The sequence below is a fragment of the Oncorhynchus mykiss genome, chromosome 15 (genome assembly GCF_013265735.2).
Source record: "Oncorhynchus mykiss isolate Arlee chromosome 15, USDA_OmykA_1.1, whole genome shotgun sequence".
Taxonomy (NCBI): Eukaryota; Metazoa; Chordata; class Actinopteri; order Salmoniformes; family Salmonidae; genus Oncorhynchus; species Oncorhynchus mykiss.
Genome location: NC_048579.1, coordinates 45,516,950 through 45,534,840, shown reverse-complemented (window position 1 = coordinate 45,534,840; position 17,891 = coordinate 45,516,950). Strand labels below are relative to the sequence as shown.

Below are 17,891 nucleotides of genomic sequence, written 5' to 3'. Positions count from 1 at the left end.
AAAATCCCTTTTTACGTCATTCACCATAGATTTTTTTCACCATCGTCCATTGTTTGATCTTCAAAGTACAAAAAAAAATAAAACAACAGACACAACATTATTTATTTTAACTTGTAGTGAACAAAACATAATGCAACTATTTGATATAAGAATTGTGTTGCTTAAAAGTGATAAAATAGTACAAATTATTAGAGAATATATGGTATTCCGGCACCACCAAAACTCTTGGTCAGTGTTCACAGATTTTCAATTTACTACAGTAATGTTCAGTAAAACAAGAAGAGCAAAAGTTTTTGAAAGTTACACAAAAAAATAAAACAACAGTTTAGAAGATTTTGAAACCAAATAATTGAAAAGAATATAATGAATATCTCTAGCATCTATGTAAGACGCTATATCATTTTTCATTTTAGTTAATTTTGTAAAAACATTTTTTTTTTAAATTTATGTTGTTTATTCTTCTTCACTTTAAATAGTGCTAACACTTATTATGAATTATACATTTTATTAAACCCATTTACCTACTTACAACTTCTTTATATCCAGTGTGTATATCACATGCTTGTATATACCTTTTAAGTTATAAAATACATGTCTATCCTTGCATTATTAAATACATTAAAATAATAAAGATGTATAATATGGTTTACATTTTTGTTCCTAAATGGTAGTTTACGTAAGCTATAGTGTTGAAAATAAGCCATTTAAGCTAATATAGTTAGTTATATTTGCCTCAAACATATTTGTATCTTTCTAATATCACGATCAGACTTAGATGTTTTTTTTTCTGAAACCAACAAATGTAAGACTTTGTTTTCCCACTTAGGAAAAACTACAGTAGTTAATTAAAAGTTAGCACTTCACTCCTGGTATAACAAGGGTAGACATCAGATCAATTTCACCTCACATTACAGAATGTGTTAATCTTTTACCATTCACATTTCATGCATATTTTTCTAATCTTAGATGTTTCTATCTAAATTAAACCAAAACATCTTAGGTTGTATCAACCAAAAATTGAGTAAATACTACAGCATTTTGGATATTTTTAAGTACACAAATTCATTATTGCTAAAAGCCTTTGGCAAATGAATATAAATATAAATATGATTCATATAATATCGTATTTCTTTATTTTTATTTTCTAATAACTTGAACAAATAATGTTATTTAATTTGGTAATGTATTTCTGGAGAACAGCATCTCCTCTTAGGCTATATTTATATTTAAATTACCACTCTAAATCCATAGGTGCCCATTTACCTGTCCATTCTGAATGAGTTATACAATATGTTTATCCGTGAAATACTCTTATGTTAATCATTATTTGTGTTTGAAATGATTAACCAACATTAGGAGTGAAAATTATTTCAAGCCTTCCCTCTTATCACTCTAGAGACATAATACAATTAATAATTTGACCTTTAAAGCAATACATGTCTTCATTCATCCTTAGCCACTTGAAAAAGCAATACTAAAGGCAACAAATATATATATATATGTTAAAATTGTCATATTGTAGTTTATTTTCTTTCATATATTGATGTAAAATATTTGCATTTATCCCCAGACAAATATTTTACATTGATTGCAAATAATATAATTATTAATATGTTAGTTAGAACCATTTGCCTTTTCAATTGGAATGGACAGAGTTAACCTTAACCCTATTCAAACATGAGGAAACTGTAGAAAACTGCTGTTTAGAAAATACTTAACTTCGATACCATGTCTTTGGTATATTTATAAAAAAAGATATCAGGATATACTTCTTTAGATCTCTTATCTGAATTTGCTTAGGTGAATCAGCAATCTGTATTGCTACTTCACTAGTATCCATGTTGTCTCTGTCCTCCATTTTGATTTTTCAGTTCTGTGTTCTACCTGTTGATAACAAGACTGTTTATATCGATGCCTGAACACTTCATAATCATAACATTTTGTTTTTTAATTCTGTTTCATCTAATGCATTTACTTTATAACATAACATTTTCAATAAGAATACCATTTAATTGGTTGTATACCTGCCAATATCGAGGCTGTATTCTCTGATGGCTTTCTGTTCTCTGAGGTATAACATTTTGGCATCTAATAATTTAAATTGTCAATCTGTTTTTGAACTTCAGAGGTTTTCTATAGAAATACAATTCAATTGATTAGGGAAACATGTCAATACACAAAACAATACAGTTCTTAAATTCATGTTTTACAAATCTTGAATTTGCAAACAGTTCAATCAATCAAATGTGTTTATAAAGCCCTTTTTACATCAGCCGATGTCACAAAGTGCTATACAGAAACAGTTGAAGATATCAGCCATATAGGATCAGCAGTCACACCGGCAAAGCCCCGCTCTAGCCTCTTGTAAGTGACCTGTCGCCCCTAAATGGCTGCCGGAGGTCAGGGAGGTTAACAGAGACTGATGTTACTAGTCCCTTGAGTGACATCCCTGAGGAGATGGGCCCCTTAATCCCTATTAGTCCCCTGTGTTAGTGATCTTTACCTTCTCTGAGCCAACACCATGCTACCTTGTCAATGGGGCCTGGCCGGCTCCCGACTTAACACTTTTGACCTCAGGGGTCTCGCCCTTTGTTCCCGTAGCAACAGAGGGTGACCCCAGGGGTCAGGGGTGTAATCGAGAAGTTGTATGGCCACGTGGGCTTGAGGGGCCCCACCATAGACCACCAAGTAGAGGTGGTGGTTGCACTTCTGTCTGGTCAGTACTTCTCTCTGGGTAGCAGAGAGAAAGTCTCTCTACATTGTATGAGGTAAATAGAAAGGGACAGCACTCCAATAAATACTCTTCAATTAAATAGTCTTCAATCATTTCTTTATTCATTAATTGCACTGCATATATGCGAGTCACAGCCCATTCTCTTATGGAATATGCCAGGAGATGCCGATTCTGCAGGTACCTGATTACGTTTGGATCCGGCGAATTCTCGAAGCTATTCGCCAGGTGCAACGTGAGCGCCTATTACATCTAGTAGACTTGCTGCTTGCTAGGGCGCTGTGGATGGGGATGATGGATTGGCTCCGAGGGTTGTGTGTTCGGAATGAATGCCTAAACTTAAGCTTAATCTTATCCATAACCATTTGGAATGAATGCCTAAACTTAAGCCTAATCTTATCCATAACCATTTGGAATGAATGCCTAAACTTAAGCTTAATCTTATCCATAACCATTTGGAATGAATGCCTAAACTTAAGCTTAATCTTATCCATAACCATTTGGAATGAATGCCTAAACTTAAGCTTAATCTTATCCATAACCATTTGGAATGAATGCCTAAACTTACGTTTTAGTTTCACTTTTTTCGGCGTTTGAATGACAGTCAAGAGACGGCACCAAATGGCGTAATTAAAACGTCAAGCCATGGTGTAATTCCTGTTACTGCAGTTACGCCACAGGTTCTCGTTTTATTTGGAGATTGGGTTGGGCGATTCAGCCTCCGTCTTCTTCGGCGTGCGGTGTCAATGAGATGAACACATGTCATTTGTCATGGACAAGTAAACAATAAAGGGTATGTGTTCTTCTTTACCCTACAAATGAATGTGATATATATTATATGTGACACAAAGCAGTGTACTATTTATTTACACGGTTATTATTACAGGTATTGGGTAGCGTACATACCCTGCAGAATAACTCTCCCATTCTCCAACTGTTTGTAATTACTCTGCTTCGGTGTATTTCTTTAATTGTTCAACCAACACTACAGGTTAATTGTTCAACCAACACTACAGGTTAATTGTTCAACCAACACTACAGGTTAATTGTTTAACCAACACTACAGGTTAATTGTTTAACCAACACTACAGGTTAATTGTTTAACCAACACTACAGGTTAATTGTTTAACCAACACTACAGGTTAATTGTTTAACCAACACTACAGGTTAATTGTTTAACCAACACTACAGGTTAATTGTTTAACCAACACTACAGGTTAATTGTTTAACCAACACTACAGGTTAATTGTTTAACCAACACTACAGGTTAATTGTCAACCAACACTACAGCTAATAAAAAGACAACATTACCTCTGGGACCCCCCCCCCCCCCCCCCCCCAAAAAAAAGGATTTTAGTATTTTGATATCATTTAAGCTTTAAAGCTCCGTTTACATTAAGTTATCATTATGCTGCGAATCATTTTTGTTCTGTTCTCTTATGAGTGTCTGTGGTGATTGAGGTGATGATTGAAGAAGCAGCCATTTTGTTGTTGTTGTTGTTGTGATTAAATATTTTCCCTTACGAGTTGCCAAGTTACCCTCTCGGGATAGTTGGGCAGCAATATGATTTGTAGTTGTGTGGGAAAGGATGATATAGCCTTACGTGATTAGGAACTTATTTTGGCATGTTTTGTTCAAAATAGTAAAGCTCCTCCGATGACATGGAACTCCATCAGAATGCTGAATTCTGATGGAGTCACATGTCTGGTCACAATTGAACAAAAAAAAACACATGCACTGTTTAAAGACAACACGTATTCATTGTTTTACTAAATTGCTTTGAGAGTATGTGCATGATGAAACACACGATACAGCATTGATTTAGAAGTCTACAGCTAGATGAAGTGCGCCAATAAAGTTCCGCGCTACAGCTGACGGTTGTACGACTCCTAAAGAAGGTGTCATAAAGAGATTGTTAATATTGGAGTTTGATCAATGGCAGACTTACGCAGGCAACTCAGAGCTCTCTGAGAGGGGTGAGGCCTTAGAGAGGCTCACAGTGTCAGGTCTTGGCAGCCTACCCAAAACCAGAACTGTATCCTCGAATGAACTCTCCACAACAGCCCTGCCAAGTTTTTTGAATTCTTGCTACATGTAAAATTGTAAACAACAATTTTACAACAGTCTCTCTTCAGACTAGAGTAGTGAAATGGGCCTGATAGTCAGAATGGAACAAAACGCATGAGTTAAAAGAGTATACTTTTGCTTATCTTAGTATTTGATCTATGTACTTTGTGCAATGCGGTTTTTAGTCTTGAGGAGTAGCGATTGGCTAAAGAGGTGGCGAGATGTGACGCAGTAGGTTTAACCTCATGTTTGTACTGTAGATGCCCCATCAGCTTTTTTCATAAGAAGACATGGGAGAAATATAGTTTAATTTAGCATATTCAGCTGTACCGACTCCATCTTTAATGTTTCTCCACAACTCCCATGTAAACTGGATTACACGCGTTTCTGAATATGGCAATATTTATATTTTATTATATACTGGGTCATTGCAGAATGGGCAGAGTTAATGCTGAGGGTAGCCCAGATTTTAGTGCCGGGCTGGAGTGTGTTCTGTCTCCGTCCCACCTCCATGGCAGGCGCGCACACACACACACACACACACACACACACACACACACACACACACACACACACACACACACACTGGGATAGAGCCAAAGCAGCCATGTTAGCTCCATCTTCTTTTTTATTCACCATTTTAAAATATATATATACACAAGGAGAAAACCAGGAAAAAATAGATCCCTAACCTTCATTTTAATGCATGCAGTCCTTCTTAATCTCAAGTAGCTAATGTACCAAAAAGGAGAGAAATTAAATTGCTTAGCGCTCCACTTTTTTCTCTCTCATTTGTGCTCCTGCTACTTCAGGGAGAAGGGAGAGCTTCTGGGAGCTCTTGGTTTTTAGGGAACGGGAGGGGGACGGTAGCCTAAAGAGACAGGAAGTTGTTATAAAATAGCCTATCTGTCACAAACTTCCAAAGACCCTTGCTGTGGTTGCAAGCAGCCAGTCCAGAGAAAGTGTAGTAGTGTGTGCCCTAGTAGGGTTTGGGGAAAATGGCAATAATGTTTCATATTTAGATGATCTGTTACATGAATGATAGGCCACATATTTGTGTGCGGCAACAAGGACTATCTCGTTACAGAGGGATTAAGACATGGTTTGTATGATAGATACTTATGGTTCAGTGAGATGAGATGTGTGGGTATGCGCAACTGTGTATAGGATGTGAGTCCATTTTTATCATGCGCCCCTAAATCGAAGACACCCGTCCCCCTCTTACCCTCCCTGTAGATCGTATTTACTAGTGCAGCCATCTGCATCGTCACTGTGAATGTGAGGAGGATCTCACGGTGCACTAAGCTTTGTGTGTGCGTGAGTACGTTGTGTGTGTGTGTGTGTGTATAAAATCACAGCCAATGCTTTACTGCTTCTCCAGCCTGCAGCCTCGGTGAAGCAGTCTCACCCCAGAGGCTTATCTGGGTTTCGACTCCTTGTCAAAATAATTGCAGGGGCCGAGCGCATTTTAAACTAAAAAAAGTTCCCGAGGTGGGGTGGATAGGGAGTCGACGCTGCTGCAGTCACACTCTAAGTTGTCTGTAAAGGTGTTAATAAAAAAAAATTTTCCATTGTGATGAGCCTCAACCCCCCCCCCCCCCGTTTTTATAAGAATGGATTCGTCCGTCTCTGAAAAGGTTCCAAAACGTGCCTTTTGTCAGAGCTGTAGCTGCATGGTTGTGGAACAGATTTAGTATGAAGTTTGTTTTAATCATGCACTAGATGTGTGTAGGGCCCTGGAATGATGACTGGCAACTGTGTGTGTGTGTGTGTGATACGGGAGTAGTTTGCCATTCTTCCACCCTATCGATCGTCTCTCTTGCTCTCACACAAACACGTTGTGTCCAACCTGTGATAAAAATGCGTCTTCCTCACTTACTTCAATGCGTCCCTATTTCATCATCAGCTGAGCTCCATCTCCTCCACTCACAGCTCTTTATTTCCCTCCCTCCCCCCTATCTCTCTCTCTCTCTCTCTCTCTCTCTCTCTCTCTCTCTCTCTCTTCATCCGTCTCACTCTCCCAGTCCCGGCCACATGCAAGAGGGAGACTAGCGATATGAAAAAAGGGAAAAGCGTCTGCTGCTATTTCTAAAGCTAGATCCTCCCCTTCAGAACGACTGTGCCAGGAGGAGGAGGGCTTTTACTACTCTGGGGAGTTTAACCCTCTGCCTCTATCTCTCAGCTCTGCCTCTAACTCTCAGCTCTGCAAGCAAGTCCAGCTACTAAATACCCTGCAACAAGTAGCTTTTGGGCCTCCGCCGTTTGACTTTAGGTTTGGTTGCCCTTTTGAAAACGTTTGTTTTTTTCTTGCAGCAGATTCCATACTTTTGTATATTATTTTGAGTTATTGTGCATTGCTCTTGGATAATTTTATTTTTTTGGTAGCTACTGCTTTTAACATACTCCACGGTGTGTTGCATTGCCTGTTCGCCATGTCGTCCCTCTTTGGAAGATCAGGATGTGCTTCTCCATGCTGAAGATGACGATGGCTGTGTTTTTGGCGACCGCTGTGCATCTGTGGTGGCATTAGCTCGTTTAGTGTCTTGTCACGTCGCTTTTTGCTTTTTCTGCCTATTTTGTTTCTCGCTAAGAAAAAACACACACACACACATACTCCTAGACTTTTTCATCCCCCTTACCATTTATTTCCCCCTCTCCCTTTCTCTCCCAATTCCTCTTTCTTTCGTCCTTTCTAACTTTCTCTCTCTAGCTCTCCCACTCTCTCTCTCCCTCTCTCCTTCCTGTGAAAGGAGAGTAGGAGGGCGGTGCAGCAGTGGCGGAGGTTTTTTTTGGGACAGGTGCCAATTTCAAACAAAAGACACAAAAAGGCAATGAGTGAGAGGCCTCCAACGAAATAAAAAAATATGTTGCATGTTGAAACACAAGAAGTGATTTGTAGTGATCGTGTACTGTATGCGCGCGTGTGTGTATGTGCATGTGTGTGTGTGTATGTGTGTGTGTATGTGTGCAAAAACAAACTCTTGCAGGATTCCCGAGCGCCCGATTGAGTGAGCGAGCGGAGATTTAGAATTCTCTCTCTCTCTTTCTCACTGTCTTGTGGAGGCATTTGAGTTTCGGACTCGGAGGGAGGGGTGGTGGGTGAAAAGGGAAGGGGTCCTCCTTTTTGGTTGCTGTTGAATTATTCACATTCCTGGGCCAACCAACCCAATGCAGAGACGGGACTGGCTGACTGGCTGTAGCTGCTGCCTTTAGCAATCATTCGACATGCAGCTTGTCTGTTTGCTAACATTCCTCATTCAAATACTTTTTAACTGCCAGACGGGGATGACCATGCGCCTCCCAGGCACGAACATGGACTCTTGTGGCGCAGCCCGGTGATAGAGCGAGACAGACTAGGGGGTGGCAGACAGGAAGACAGCCCAGATATGATTCACTGAGCTGGTGGAAAAGGCAGCACCCTGTCATCCTTCTCTGGTTCTCACCGGGAGTCTGAATCTAACTAACTAACTGGCTGACTGACTGTGGCTGCCCTCTGTCTGTCCCTCTCTACAGGATAACTACATTATGGTTCTGGATCTACTACCCTGGATTTCAACATCCTGTATTTCGCATCCATAGTTGTTGTGTGCTGCTGACTGTCTAACCATGTCCGATTTGAGGTAAGTGGATACATTTCTAAGTGTGCTTCATTGCGTGAATGTGTGTAAACTAGTCTGTTTAAACCACACATGGGAGTGCACATTATTTCAATATTGTTTATTTTTAGCTTAAGGATCTCAGACTCATGCAGAGATTGACTTCTCAATAATACACTATACAGATAAACATCAATAACAATAACATACACTACCACGTCCCCAAACAATCCAGCATTTTGATGTTGCCAATTTGTACTTCGCTGAAGAAACTGCCAATGTAGTTTACGATGTAGTTATAGTTCCTGCTTCCCTCGTGGCTGTGTTTGCAGTGGTCATCGTTTGGGGTCAAAAGAGGAGGACAGTTTCTGAGGGACCAGAGCTGAGTGTGGTTGCTGTAGTTTTGGGAGACATGCCAAAGCATGGTAGCAGGTCTGTGACTCTCTCCCAGAGTGGCTTTTCAGTGAACCACTGCAGCTAAGAGGCGGCAGGGTAGCCTAGTGGTTAGAGCGTTGGACTAGTAACCGGAAGGTTGCGAGTTCAAACCCCCGAGCTGACAAGGTACAAATCTGTCGTTCTGCCCCTGAACAGGCAGTTAACCCACTGTTCCCAGGCCGTCATTGAAAATAAGCATTTGTTCTTAACTGACTTGCCTGGTAAAATAAAAATAAAAAAATAAAGAGAAAGCCATCAGAACGTGATTTAAGCGCTTACAGATATTGGCCGATTTTATTTTGTTTTTCATCCGTAAATGCGGAAGATAATCCAAAACAGTCACATGATGGTTTAATTGTTTACATCAATGTCTTTTTATACTGTGCAAGTCAGTTTCCATTTTTCAACAAATGTTTCATTTAACTTTAATCGACAAACAATATATTATTTTCTCAAGTGTATTTGCTCAAGTGGTCCTGCCACGTGACACATTTAATATAGCAACATTTCTATGTATAAAATTTGGTTTATATCATTTCTTAGAAAATACGTCCCTTTCAATGTTTTCTCTTAAATGGGCTTGAAAAAAATAATAGGCCCCAAAAATCCATTGATAGTAGTTGTGGTATGTCCAGTGTTCATGCAGATTCTGATAGACCTTCACCAATAGCAGGAGGGTATTTTGATTTAACCAATAGCAGTTGACTTAGAGGTAGGTGAGTCATCACAGATAAAACACACGAGAACCAACATATATTAGTTGTCCAATACTCTATTCTTCACCACATAACACTGGAACAGTATAAGACTTACAGAACACCGAAATAGATTATGTTTAGGCCTATTACATTTAGTTTTCTTTAACAAATAGAAATGATCCTTCATACGGTAAGATACTAACTCTTATTTTATTATTGTAATGTAGCCCCTCGTAATAAATTGTTGTTTCAATGCCATTAAAAGCAATCATACATTGTCTCGGAATACCGTATTAAAAACTTTATCATAGGTGTTAACTATGGCAAGATGAGGGACAGTGTGTTGGACTAGAGAAGGGTGATGAAGATATGCACGTGTAGGCACAGGGCGTACCCCCTCTGTCTCAGGCTTTTAGAGGCCTGGTGGGAAGGAGCGAGCCGAAACCTAGGATCACAATGTGTTTCCAGAATGTTCTAGAATTTGACGAGGTGTTCCAGAAACTGGTGAGGCATTCTAGAAGGTGTTATAGTTGTCATTGTACCTTCACCATTACATATCATCCAACACCTAAATACAGAAAGATGATTTTTTTGGCACGTGTCTACTGTACCATTTCTTACTTCATTTCATCAGCGGGTTGTACAGTTTCAGGGTATAGAAAGGAAAGATCGTAAAAGAGGACACAGTGGATCGGCCCTCCAAAGTTAGTAATGGGTGGGTATTTATAGTTGTATTGAAGCGCATGTAAGCATAAGATACATTTCAGACATACTGAGCCCATTCCTGGGGTATGCCAAAGGGACTGCTCATGTAAGCAGACACACACACACATATACTGTCACGTAGAGGCAGCAAACACCCAGGCACACTCGATGCCATGTGCTCCACAATGGACCCTGGGTTTAACGATGAATGGAGTTCCCACGACACTGTAAAGGAGAGGAGGGCGCAAACCCCTCCTTTTAGCATTCACATACACAAAAGCAAAATAAATGGCACATTTACACGCAAACATACACACTATTTACACACACACTTATACACTTACATGCGATCACACTCAAACACAAATACACTCCACACACTCAGAATGTGAAAAAAATGTGTAAGAAGAGACACTTAATTACCATATTATGATTTTCGAAACCCTGTGTTTTGTTAATACTCATAAGCAAAATAAAATATAAAATATTGACAGAGAGAAGTGCAACACCACTGCATTCGTGAGAGAATTGATTGATGAGAAACAGAACAAAAATAAATGTAGGCCAGGCTAAATTGCATTCAGACAATTTTTTAAGATGTGATTGTGAGGCTGAGTAAGTGTTTGCGTGCACATTGTGTGTGTGTGAGAGAGAGAGGGACAGACGGAGGGAGGGAGAGCCAGAGGGAGGTAGAGAGGGGGAGAGGGAGAAATAAATGGTAATAAAGCTGGTTTGGTGGAGGGAATCTAAATGAAGCATTGAAACAAAATATCCGTCTGCGCTTGGGTCTATGGGAAAATCTAACAGCTTATTCAAGTCCAAAGACTGTGTGTGTGTGTGTGTGTGTGTGTGTGTGTGTGTGTGTGTGTGTGTGTGTGTGTGTGTGTGAGACTGAGCCAATAATAATATGTAAGTCCATTTTTTCAATATTTACATTATTCACAGTTATTTAATTATGGCGGTTTGCATGATAAAAATGTCTTATCAATTATAATGTTTGGGTCAAAATGACAAAAAGTATTGTAACTTACAGTATTTGCCTTTACATTACATTACATTGGTATAAACATATCCAGACTTCAATCAGTATTTTAAAACAAATTTACATTTGCATGAAATTCTGGAAGGAAATATATTTTTTAAATTGAACAATAAAAAGCTGTATAATATTATTTTATAAAATTATAATTTTGAAGTGTTAGCCTTTGCACATTTACGTTTACTTACTCTCACATAGTTTACAATTGACTTGTCATAAACAAACTGTTCACACTTTACGACATAACTGTGTATTGTGTTGGATGGTCAACATTTGAAATAGGTGCAACATTTCAGGTGTGTGTGTGTGTGTGTGTGTCCATACACATTCCAGTTCTATCCTAATGAACTGTTAATTTATCAACATGTAGACGTTCTAATTTGAAGAGGTGGAGTATAAAAACAACTTTAGTGCGTCAGTTAGACAATTTATTTGACTCGGCAAGTCAGTTAAGAACATATTCTGATTTACGATGACGGCCTACACCAGCCAAACCCAGATGGCGCTGGGCCAATTGTGCGCCGCCCTATGGGAGAAATCACAGCCGGTTGTGATACAGCCTGGATTTGAACCAGGGTGTCTGTAGTGACGCCTCAAGCACTGAGATGCAGTGCCTTAGACCGCTGCGCCACTCGGGAGCCCAAGTTACCTCATTATATATAATTAAAACCATGCGTTTCGGGTTTGTTTACAGACATTATGTTGACTTGTGTACATCTATATAGATTTGTCTTATGTTTTCCTGCTATAGTGATCTAATAAAAGTTTTGACCTGTAATTTCAGTCATAATACATGACCCTTGATGATTAGAAATCACCTCAGTGATGAAGGTCATAGATAAGCAAATGAGGACACAAATCAGGATACACCCGAAGGAAAGACAGAATAACAGACATATTTCTATTCCAGTTTTAAATAGACATTTACAGTAATAACCCATACGATCTGTGAACTTCGGTATGTGGGCCAAAATAGCAATGCTCAATACAGAAAGTTACTTTATGGACAGAGACACCAGATAGAGCGAGCGTTTTACTTTGTGCAACCGCTTGCATTTGATGCCACTCGGGCCAGTAACTGTCCAATACTGTAGTCCATTTTGGTACAGTCCTGATCACTTCAGCATATGGGAATTCAGTCTTAATTATATATTTGAGCAGAGGTTCGGGGAAAGCATAGGCCTGGGAGTGCTCCTGTACCAGTCAACGTGAAGTGAACTTGTACTGGGCAGACAAGCTATATACAAACTATATGCCAGTTTTTACTAAATCAAACGGTAATACATTTGTTTCTGTGTTTTTGGTTTGCTTCACGAGCGTTATTGTACTTTCAGACTTTTAGAAGATTTTAAGTTGTTTAAATGTGTTGTTTTATTTTTTGCAGGTTGATTGGATCTGGGGGGCAATGTATAGAGACGGAACAGACCCCGGATTAAAAGGTGAAATTATGTTTCATTTAAATATTCTTGTGTCTTAAACTTATTGAGGTACAGTTTATATTGGTTTGGTATTTGGTTTGCTTTCCATTGTGTGATTTTCATTGTACACTAAGTCAAATCAATGGCACTGTGCAGCTGTTTGGTTTAACCTGAAATGAAAAGCGTCTCGCCTCATTGTTCCGTAGCCCGCAGTTGCACAAAGTTAGTCAAATGTTTATGGTGCAGTTGTTTGCTTTGAATAAACCCTCGCACTCACAGTTACAAGAGAAAAAAATCTCAGCTAGTAGACTGTGGTTACGGTAATGTTAGTGATCTGTACAGTACAGTAGAAGCGGCTCATACTCTGAAGCTGCCAAAGAAATCAGTGAAAGAGGAAAAGTAAATCCAGTACCTCAAAGGTCAGATGAAGATGAAGAGACAGTTGGCTCCCTGAGAAGTGCAACCCACAGTGAGTTGGCAACCTGAACTACACAAAGTCCCTATTGTCAGTGGGTGCACTGCAAACAGCACTCAATAGAGCTATAAGGCCTACGGCTCCAGTCCTGGGGGGAAAGCACCACCTGTTGGCCGTTTGGTAATATACTGCAGATTGACGAGGCAAGTTCTAGAATCATGCTTGTGTGAGGAGTAACCTTGCCTGAAACCTGTAGATTTATGCTCCCTTAGTGAATGCCCAGCCTTTAGCTCAGTGGGATAACACAGTCTTTTGGCATTCTGGAGACCCAGGTTCAAACCCGGCCATTCAATATTAGTGTCACATGTTCAAAACATTTCCACTAAAATGGCCTGCCCGTCAGCACCCCGAAGAATGATGTCTGTTAATGATGTGACATTAGAAATAGTACAATATTTTGTCTGTGAGTTTTGTGAGTGTCCTTACCCTCAGTGGAGTTGTGAAGTTCAGCCACGGTTCAGCTCCTCTTCTCCACAATGGAGAATGAATCTGCTCCATTCATATAAAGCTAAATGAAAGCCACTGACTGTGCGGGAGGTTTCACAAAGCTAGAGGCAGAGCCAGGGTATTGAAGTGTGACACCTAAAGTTTCACTTCCACATGTTATTATAACCCTGTTAGTATAATATAATACGCACTTTCCTGGACACAGACCAAGCCTACTACTGAACTAAAAAGCATTCTCAATGGAGAATCTCTATTGAAAGATTTTTTGTTGTTCAGGACTGTGCTTATGTGCCCAGGAAACCGAACCAATATAACCAAATACAAATACATATTATAATCTATTAGTATAATAGTACAACCCTATTCGTTTAATATGGTCTCACCCATCCAGGTTGGAATAGGAGGAGTAGCACTGAACCGACAGTGGATTGCTACGGAGGGATACACTGTGACTGTGCCAAAAAATGTTAGAAACAGTGGTAGAGTCTATTTACTTCAATTGCCATGGGGTTGTGTGTTGTCCTAACATTAGATTGGCTAAAGAGGGCATCTCTGGACACTGGCTGAATGTGACAATGTGATTTCTCTTCTCAGTCAAAGCCCTGTTGTCAGTTACATTGATAACATATACACTGAGTGTACCAAACAATAAGAACACCTTCCTAATATTGAGTTGAGTTGCACCCCCACCCCCCCTTTTGCCCTTCGAACAGCCTCAATTTGTCGGACATGGACTCTACAAGGTGTGGGAAGCGTTCCACAGGGATGCTGGCCCATGTTGACTCCAATGCTTCCCACAGTTGTCAAGTTTGCTGGATGTCCTTTAAGTGGTGGACCATTCTTGATACACACGGGAAACTGTTGAGTGTGAAAAACCCAGCAGCGTTGCAGTTCTTGACAAAAACTGGTGCACATGGCACCTACTACCATACTCCATTCAAAGACACTTAAATCTTTTGTCTTGCCCATTCACCCTCTGAATGGCACATATACACAATCCATGTCTCAATTGTCTCAAGGCTTAAAAATCCTTATTTAAACTGTCCCCTCCCCTTCATCCACACTGATTGAAGTGGATTTAACAGGTGACATCAGTAAGGGATCATAGCTTTCAACTGGATTCACCTCTCAGTCTGTCATTTAAAGGTGTTCTTAATGTTTTGTATACTCAGTGTACATTGATACAGACTATTAAGATACATTGACACAAATAATTCAACTACACGCAACAATGTTTCACCCCACTCCTGTGTAAAATGGGCCACAGTTTACTTGACAAAGAGGCATGGATCCGTGCAATGGACACACACACACAAAAGCTGATGTGTGTGTGTGTGTGTGTGTAATTCGCGACTGTGCGTCAGTCTCACTCCTCCTGAGGCCTGTGACTCACCTTTGTGGTTGTGACTCCCCCGTCTCCCCCTTTCTGAGGTAAACCACAGTGCTGCCCACAGCCTATGTCACAGAGAAAACTCCCAGCGTTAACCACAACCTTTCACCTCTCGTCTCACCCCCTCCACAACCCCAACACTAAACCATCACCAGATTTAAAACCTCCCTACTTGAGTCACTTGATAGTCTGCTAATAGTAACTCTCTAATATGGCCTTGATTTGTCAGTGTCACCTTTTTTAAACCTTTATAATATAGACAAACTCTTGATTTGAGTCTTGGCTGTAACAGTGAAATCAACAACATAGAAAAAACAGAGATCCTAATGGCTCTAATATGCAATTATATGTAATCCTATGATTGAAAACATCAACGACATTTAATGTTAACTGTGTTACATGTGCCAACATGTGAGGCTTGAGTAACTTAGTTGTGTGGAACAGATATATCTGACCCTGGTCTGGTCTGGTCTGCCTGGCTAAACTATAATCAAGGGTAGTTAATAATGTAGCAAGGCAACAACACAGCAGGTTTAAGCCTAGCTGTCCACTCAAGTAGCTGTTGTTAACACACTCTCCTCTTTTGAGTCTTACAGATGGTGTGAACCTGAGATGGGTCAAGGAGGAACAGGAGGCAAAATATGAGATCGGATATGGACTCATTGCATGCTTCTACACCTGCATTGCTTGCTGTTTGGGGTTTTAGGCTGGGTTTCTGTACAGCACTTTGTGACATCACCTGATGTAAGAAGGGCTTTATCAATAAATGTGATTGATTGATTGCATGCAATTCACCTTTTCATGTCTGTGCTCTCACATGAGGATCACGTTAAGGGCCACTCGGACTGTTCATCAGAGAGAAACCAACTGTCCTTTGGTGTGAGGTAGTAGGTTGTATAGTTTTAGGGTCACACCCAAGCTGTCAGATGACTATACAACATACTGTCTTTCCTGAAGTGGCTGTAATATCATCACAGACTCTCCACATGAAGAACCCTCGTCAAAAGCTGCAATGAAAATGTACCTTTCGTGCCTACGTTATTACCATTATTACAATATTAGTACATCATTGTATTATTATTCATTTCATATTTGAACAGGAAATGGGATTTCACATTTTCTGGTTGGACTCCATCTCTAACCAACTGGTCAATCGGATTGTGACCGGGTCGATGGTTCATGGTGTTCGCACAGAGTGAGGTAGTAGGTTGTGTGGTTTCAGGGTTGTTATTTTGCCCCATCAGGAGTTAACTGTACAACCTACTGCCTTCCCTGAAGGGCAGCAACACAACGCTACGCGCATGGCCACAATGGAGCTCACTGTCTACTGTGCTGCTTTTAAGTGGAGCGAAAAGTAAAGAAGGTAAGCTATCTCAAATCATTGCCTTGGTACTTTTTTATTTATTTAACTTAACTAGGCAAGTCAGTTAAGAACAAATTCTTGTTTTCAATGACAGCCTAGGAACAGTGGGTTAACTGCCTTGGTTGGGGATAGGACAACCGATTTTCACCTTGTCAGCTCAGGGATTTGATCTTGCAACCTTTTGGTTACTAGACGAACGCTCTAACCACCTAGGATACCTACCAAAATGTGCTAAACAGAGTATTTTATGTATTGGAATGTGGAAATAGACCTATTGTTTATATATCTTCAATTTTGTAATAATCCATACTGTACTAAAAGTCATAATAAAAAGTGAGTAGTCTTAGTCACATGTGTGTCGACTCCTTTTGGTTGTCAAGAATTGGAAGTATATAGTTATGAATGTTCCTAGAAATACTGTATGTGGCCATTTCTTATCCTGGACATGAAGACTGAAACATCTGCTGTGAGAATGGATCAATCAATACATAAAGAAGGATACATGTCAGGATAAAACAAGGCCAACATTTTGTAACATTGTGTTTGAAATCTACAACGTTTGTGTCCCCACTCTCTTCCCAGCCAGATTCCATGTCATTTATAGCTTTTATGGTAGATAAAATATGAGCACAGTCAGCCCGGACAGCCATTAGCCAGTGTATAGGGCAGACAGGCCCTCAGTCACAGATGCCTATGTCACTGCTCCAGAATTTATGACTGTCGGCTGGCACAGGCACACACAGTCCCAGACCGACAGAAGGAAACACGGCCGCAGGGGGAAGTGAGGGTTTGAAGACTGCGTTTTCTATACAAGGACACAACATCTCAAATAGCACCTTATAACTGTTTTAACTGTGTTTATTTATTAAATGTGAATGAAGTGAGTTCACTGGGCGATTTGTTCATTGACAATTAGGTAACTAGGTAATTAGGTAACAACACCAGGTGGCGCCATAGATCATTGTATTTTCTGCAGCCAGGCAAGTTTTCTTTTCTTAATGATTTTACAGACCGAATGAGAATACATTTGTAGAGATATATAGAAGTAAATTCAGCCATTGCAGCCCAAAAAAAGCCACCATAAAGATATAGTCAGGAAGCAAACTATGGATGCATTTTTGGAATGACCAGACTATACCAACAAGCAATCGTTGAGAGAAAGTTAAAAAAAGTGGACAGTCACTTTAGCCTACTGTCTACTTATAGTAGGGTAGACTTGCCATCGTGCAGATGATATATTTAGTTTATGTCCACATCTCAGTGGATTTTTGTATTTTTTTCTTTAAAACTTATTTTAAGATTGACTGCCAGAGTTGACAGTGAATGATTTACAGTCTAAAAACCTGTTGGCCTATTCATGAAATGTTTGGAAATGTCATACAGACACTTCACATTCATACATACACTGACTCCTCTTTTATTTGCTATCATGTGTTGTAGGTGGCTTGATGGCTACTTGGCCTTCATCTGTCATTGTGCTTTTAAATTGAACAAGACAATTTCCCTATTGTATTATTTTCTATTCA

The 17,891-nt window shown here is 39.8% G+C and overlaps 1 long non-coding RNA gene across 1 annotated transcript in view; it reads left to right on the top strand.

Moving 5' to 3' along the window:
* LOC110490142 overlaps nucleotides 1-16,715 on the top strand; it is a 34,425-nt gene extending 17,710 nt beyond the window's left edge. Inside the window, exons 3-5 of the long non-coding RNA XR_002468665.2 lie at nucleotides 8,313-8,419; nucleotides 12,657-12,711; nucleotides 15,599-16,715. This is a non-coding gene — a long non-coding RNA (uncharacterized LOC110490142). The remainder of the gene's footprint in view (nucleotides 1-8,312; nucleotides 8,420-12,656; nucleotides 12,712-15,598) is intronic.
* Nucleotides 16,716-17,891: the final 1,176 nt, after the last annotated feature.